Source organism: Microtus ochrogaster, unplaced genomic scaffold (assembly GCF_000317375.1).
Source record: "Microtus ochrogaster isolate Prairie Vole_2 unplaced genomic scaffold, MicOch1.0 UNK54, whole genome shotgun sequence".
In the NCBI taxonomy this organism is placed as follows: domain Eukaryota; kingdom Metazoa; phylum Chordata; class Mammalia; order Rodentia; family Cricetidae; genus Microtus; species Microtus ochrogaster.
Window position 1 is genome coordinate 872,077 of NW_004949152.1, and position 6,689 is coordinate 878,765.

The 6,689-nt window shown below is 41.7% G+C and overlaps 1 long non-coding RNA gene across 1 annotated transcript in view; it reads left to right on the forward strand.

Moving 5' to 3' along the window:
• The window catches only part of LOC101988322, a 22,342-nt gene extending 15,757 nt beyond the window's left edge, over positions 1 to 6,585 (forward strand). Inside the window, exons 3-5 of the long non-coding RNA XR_003376605.1 lie at positions 273 to 391; positions 1,088 to 1,230; positions 4,440 to 6,585. This is a non-coding gene — a long non-coding RNA (uncharacterized LOC101988322). The remainder of the gene's footprint in view (positions 1 to 272; positions 392 to 1,087; positions 1,231 to 4,439) is intronic.
• Positions 6,586 to 6,689: the final 104 nt, after the last annotated feature.

A 6,689-nucleotide genomic window follows, 5' to 3' on the forward strand; every position in this document is an offset into this window, starting at 1 on the left:
CTGCAGCCTTCAGGATGTGTGGAGAGGTGGGAAAGCACACTGCAGCCTTCAGGGAGCCTTCAGCTCAGCACCTTATCTGCTCAGATGGCCAGAGCTGGGTGTTGTAGGAGCTCAGAGGAGCCTGACAGGGGGTCAGCTGGGCTCTGACAGAAGGAACTTTACAGGTTAGACTAGGTTAAGATGCTCTTCTACTGGGCAGATCTTAGTAGGAACAGAATGGAATAGAATGTTCTGGCATATTTCACAGTGCTTACTTTCTTTTCCCCTGCCAGAAGCCCAAGGAAAATTTATCTCCAGTCTCTGGAGTTTGATGAGGCTCAAGGAGAGACATCTCAACATCGTGGGGTTCCAGCTGCCTGTGCTCTCCCAGTTCTTATGGCCAGATTTGAATGTAAGACTCCAGCAGCTCGCCAGTGCTAGCCTGGGTTTTCCTACTATGGGCCTGTTTCCCAGGGATCTCTCTGGGAAAGATGACTATGTTATGAATAGTCATTCTCTCAATGTACATGACTATCTCCAATTTTGGGGTTAGCATTTTTCTCTGGGACCTCAGATTGAATAGAAGTCATTGATTTTTTTTTTCCCAAATTGGTCAGTGTTTGCTTCTCAGGGGTGACTCTTTAAGTTCTTTATATGCCAAACTGAGAACTACAAAGCAACGTTTAAAAAATGAACTTGTGACAAAAGAAGAAAAGTAGGAACAAAACCAACCATTTAGAGACTTGTAATTTAACATTCCTTTTTGCCCCAGTTTATGGTTCTGTGATGTGTAAAAATCTCTGCAGTTTGAATTTGAAATGTTCTCCAAAGGCCCCATCTAAAAGATTGGCCCTCAAGATGGTCCTATCGGGAGGTAACAGAACCTGAGAGGATTAGGGCCTAGAGGTCATCAGTGTTGTGACCTCAAGGGGTTTTGTGGGACTCTGGTCTCTTCTTTGTTCCCTAGCTTGCAGTGTAAGAAGTCTGCCTCCATCACGCCCTCCTGCTGTGACCCAAGGCCACACTCCCCAGGACTTAACCTCTAAAACCGTGAGCCCAAATAAGCACCTTCTCCTTGTAAGTTCCTTTCTCTGGGATCTTGTTACAGTGTCAGGAATCTAACAGCACATTAAAACTTCAAGACAAAGCAGTGGACTCCAGCAGTGTTACCACCTTGAAGACAGGAGTGTGGAAGAGAATCATGAAAGTGAAGATTTGGGCAAACAGCTCACCCTTGCAGTTGTCTTAAAGGTACAAGGTTAAGGATAAACTCTGTGGGGTGCTCAGGGAAGGGGAGCTGGGGTTTTCAGAATGTACTTGGTGTTGAACAGAGGTATCCTACATTCCCATCACCTACTCCAAGTATCCGCAGATCAGCGATGTCTCTTAAACTCAACCAAAACAAGACACTATTACCCAGTAGCCTTTGCCCCAACTGCCATCAAAGTCAGAGTACAGTACACACTTCAAACTCTTGCTTTCACTTTAAACAAAACATTCCTCAAAGAAACTTGACAACAGCCGGATGCATTTCCTGTGCTTACCTGGCATTCAAGGTTTGTAAATTACAGCTGTGGTCAGGGACAGTTTTTTAGGCACCTGCTGTGTCTTTGTGATAGAACACTGAGCACACAAATGCATGCACTGTGTTTTCCTAAAACCTATTCTCACATGAAGTGGAATATATGTAAGTTCACATTGAACTTTTCATTTTGAAATTTTACTCGGAAGAATTTATCATCCGTTTTGAAGAAGGCTGGTTCATGCTAATGTTGTGCCTGAGCTATTTACTATGGGCTTAGTTATTGACCTATTTTATTTGTCATTTTATGGCATACATATTTTCAGCAGAGATGCTTACACTAAGCTATATTTATTTATACTGCAGTGTATTAACCATAAAACTATCTAAGTACTCCCAAACCGCTATGATCTGCAGCCCTGGGAGAGAGCTTTGCAGGACAGCCAAGTCTAGAGAATTAACAGGTGCTGCTGGTATTGGAGATCTTGCCCAGGGAGCCTATCTACCTCTGAAATAATGGGTGTGGCCTCACGAAATGTTGGTGCTGACATCAGTGCAAGCTGGACTGTAACACTTGGTTCTCCTTAGAGGATTTGGTATCATTTTTGTTTTAGTTCTTTCTGACACTTCTTAAACTGCTTCTGTGCCCTCCATTGTTGCCAGGGATATTTCTCCTGGCCCTGCCTGTAGATCTCCTGGGCCCTGGGCTTTGTAAGCATGGAGACCAGGTACTAGAACTAATTCTGGTGTGAAATGGTCACTTGGAAGCACTAAGTTAAAGACCAGCATTTAGTTTTGAGTTTTGTTGTTTTGACCACTCAAGGGTCAGATGGGAAATTGTACTGGCTCCGCCTTTCAAGTCTTGAAGTTCCATAGCCTCCTGCAAGACTCATTCTAACCAGGGGGAGGAACTCTGAGATTTAAGCCTCAGGCATGGGGCTAGTTGAACACATGCTAGAATAAAAACGTCAGTTTTGAAACAAGCTGTACCAAAAGTTCAGTGTATTAAAAATTCCTTTCTTGTCTTGCCAATTCTCCATTATCTTTCTTTGTGGATCTGGCGATGGAGTGGAGAACCTTGTGCATGTTAGGCAGGCACTTTACCAGTGAGCACATCCTCAGCTCTCGGCCTTGGCTTACAAATCCCAGGCAGACCTTCTTCTGCCTTGTACTCTGTTGGGACTAAAGGCAAAGCTTTAATTCTTAAAAATTTCTTGCAAGTCTTTGATTTGCCTCTCTGCTGTGCATGGATGCATGTGACCCATCCTGTTCCTGATATGGTCACCATGAACAGCTTTGTAGGGTATGCCAGAAGGTAACCCTTAGGTTGGAAGCTTCAGGACTTTCATAGGCCTCCTCCTTTTCACCTGCTCTAGAGTCTTTGGTGACTTGTCTCCTTAAGTCTTCAGACACTGAGGAGTTAAACTGTCTTGTTTTCTGAACTGGAAGACCAGAAGAGCCTAAGCATCAAGAGATTGGCCCCAGGTCAAACCACAGTTAGCAGCATCAGGTGGACTTGGATCCTCTGTTTTCAAGGCCCATGGGGTTTGTTTACTACTCCAAAATACAACAGTGGTTGAATAACAGGTGAGACCTAGTTATGACTGTGTAGATTGGGCTGCCAAACCCTCTGCACATGTGATATGCTAGGTCACATGGAGTGGGGAGAGAGAGGGAACTTCATCCAAGGGCATGTGATCCCAAGGGGAGATGTGGCCGGACAGTGATGAAAACTGTTCGTGTGGGATCTAGTGACTGATTCCAACTGGCTAGCCAGGCCCAGTAACTTGGGAACATTGGTACTGAATTTGCTAGCTGTAGTGGCTACTCTAGTCACAGTGTTTCTAGAAAATCAGGTGTTTGTTTAATTTGTTTGGGCCATATATTTGCTTATTTGTTGTTTTGAGAGAGCATCTCCTTGTATCGTCCAGGCTGACCTTTAATTTGAGAACCTTCTGTCTCCATCTCCCAAATACAAGGATCATAGGTGTATGCCACCACACTCAGCCTTAGCCAAATGCTATTAGTCAGTTAATAAAATTACCATTTTTCAAAACATGAGCATTTGGAAATAAAATTCAATCCATTTCTTCTTTTCTTTACCTCAGTGCTGGGCATTGGGCCTAAGGCCTCATGCATACTAGGCAGGAACTCCCTGAGCTGCATCCCGGTTCCTGATATATTTCTCAATACAAGCAGTAACTCAACAATTTATATTGAAAGTGCAAATTCTTTTTACTTTTCAGTTTAAAAATATAGTTTTGAGAGTTTGGAAAAATCTGCACCTTTGGCAAATAATTATTTGTTTATCTGGACTTGATAGTATTTGTTGTGTTCATGTGTCTGCATGTAAGCACGCCGTGGCAGGAATGTAGAGCAGCCTGTCAGAGTCAGTTCTCACCTTCCACTGTTCGGGTTCCAGGGATTGAACCCAGGTCGTCAGGCATGGCAGCAAGTGCCTTTACCCACTGACCCATCTCAACAGACCCTCATCTACAGATTCAGTGGTTTATCATGTTAAGAATGGTTAATGATTCCCCCAACAGCAAAAGGAATTGTTACTGACAGAATACATCAAGCCAGCAGTCTATTAAGATGTTACATTCCATATGGGTTAATATTTCAATAACCTTCCAAGAATTTATATTTTTCTTTTCTATGTGGCCATGTGTATTTTCCAATGATCTTGGCATTAGTTCTTGAGAAGTCAACTCAACCTCAGAATTCTAAAAAGTCCTCATTATCCACTTGAGTCTAAAAGAGATCAGCAATTTAGGCTGATCTATTTATATTAACTGACTGGTACTTCCATGCTAATCCTGTAATTAAGATTCATTTCTCAAAGATGTTACTATAATCTTAGAAATATTAAAGATTTAAACCCTAAAAATTGGTATGGAAATGATTAAATTTTCTCTATTATTTTTCCCTCTCCCAGAGTGATTAATTTCCCTTTCAGTACCGTCTACCCGAGCCGAAGTGCTTCTGCAGAGACGATCCTGTGAAGCCTGTTTAGGGGATCATCCCCGCTAGACAGACAGCTGCGAGGGGGCACCGCTTCCCAGCGTGGATTTCAGATTATGACCAATCAAAGGCCGAAGCTAAGGAACACCTGTCAGCGGCGTTTGCTGCAAGGAGACCAGCTCTTTAATCAAATTTCATTGTACTTCAGAAAAAGGTTTATTTTAAATGTGGCGTCTGCTTTTATGATTCATCCCTCTCAGCTGAGACATCAATTTGGGGCTTATTTATGATGTTGTTTTAGGGTAAAACGAGAAACTGCAAGAAAATATTTCAAGAAAGTGGCCTTTCCCAGACATTTAATTAGCAACTTTCTAAGATGGGAAAATACAAAATTGAAAACTTTAGTTTTAAATTTCTGTGTATGAATATAATTAGTGTTAGGGATTCTTTTGAGGACACCTCAGAATGTTGATGCTTGTCGTGAAGTCTGGAGAACTTGCCTTGTGGAAATCCGTTCCGCTTATCTGTGAGCAGTGCAAACTATCATTGATACTGATGGGTTCAGAAAGGCCATGCCTGCTTTCAACTTGGCCCTAATTGGAGGCCCCGCTAAGTCCATAATACCAGGTACTTTCTCACAGCTGCAGACCATGGAGTCTAACTATCAGAAGACAAACTTCACTCTGCAAACTGTAACTTAATGGTATAACTGTGTGCAGCCCCGAATATCAGTTAATTTTCAAAACATTTTATTCTACAGCAATTAGCTCAGGTCCTGGAGGGCAAAATGACAAGAGGTTACTCGTTCACTATGTATTTAATTAATTGAAAAATGCTCCAATTGCCTTTACAGTTGTTATTAGAGAGCGGAATCAGTGTTGCCAGCGCTCAACCATAATTGGAACCCCAGGGAATTAAATATTTAGCATTAGTAATGTAACAGCACTTAGGACACAAATTTCTATTTTCGTAATGAAAGCTATACACTGTGAGAGCCAGCGGCTGAAAGGACAGCTGTGACAGGCGAACGGCCTGGGACATTTCAATAAGACACCTCATTGGACAGCGAGTCTTACCACATTATGCGTTTGTAAGAGACCTGCAAGTTTAATTCCCACGAGGAACTCATAGCCCAAGTCTTTAGCGTCCTAATTGCATGCAGGATGAGTGCTTGGGCAAATGTCTTGCCATAAGTGCCTGAAATTCATCCTGCTTTCTAAATAATCGCATATAAGTTCGTGCCTTTGTCAATTTAAAAATACTGAGACTGTCAGGGAATAAGGATCTTATTTGTTTTCCATTTAATTATATTTTAAGCACACATGCTTTCTGTGCTACAATGAGAAAAGTTGGCTATTGGGCTCTAATGAGCTGCAGTGTAGACACTGGAGACCCTGAGGGATTCGCTCCATAAATTAGCTGGATAAAAAGTACTTGGTTAGGATATAGTTGATGGCTGAGCTGTTCGCAGAACCAGTTACAGTACTGTCTCTCGCTCCTGTATCATTCTAAACAGGCTCTGTAGAGACTTTAACAGCTGCCTGTTAAAGCTGCTCAACTTGTCAAAATGTATTATATTACTCCACTAATAAATAGTATTAAAGGGCATTTGACTTCACCTCTCATTTTCAGAGGGGATCAGGTTGGTAAACACAACTGGCTTAGGCTGGCCTTATTTTAATTTGTTTATGTCAGCTAAGTAATATTGAAGGGCCATGTTTTAAATTTGCAAGCATTACCTTCCCAGGGAGGCAGAGCTTCCAAAATATGATACGCAGTGGAAACAAGGGATCGAGACACTTATTGTAGAATGTTTCTCATTGAAAAACGTCAGATTTTGACATTCTTAGGCCACATTTAAAGAACTTGAGAGCCCATGGCTAAGCTGACAGTCTCAGAAAGTTTGGTTCCTTTGCGTTTTTCATTTCTAGGAAAGTAAAAGTCACAAGATAAATAGTGTCACAACTTCCTTTTGATTTTCCATTGTTCCTCTGTCTATTTTGGATTATTATAAGTAATCATGATTTTGTATCCACTTTTAAACAATTTTTCAAAACAATGCATGTTTACTTAAAAAATATACTTCATTTGATAAAGTCTTCCTTAGACCTTCCCTCAACCCTGTCTCCCTGCCTGGTGGTCTCCTTTGATAAGTTTTTTTGTTTTTGTTTTGCTTTTTGCATGCATATGTGGTGTGTGTGTGTGTGTGTGTGTGTGTGTGTGT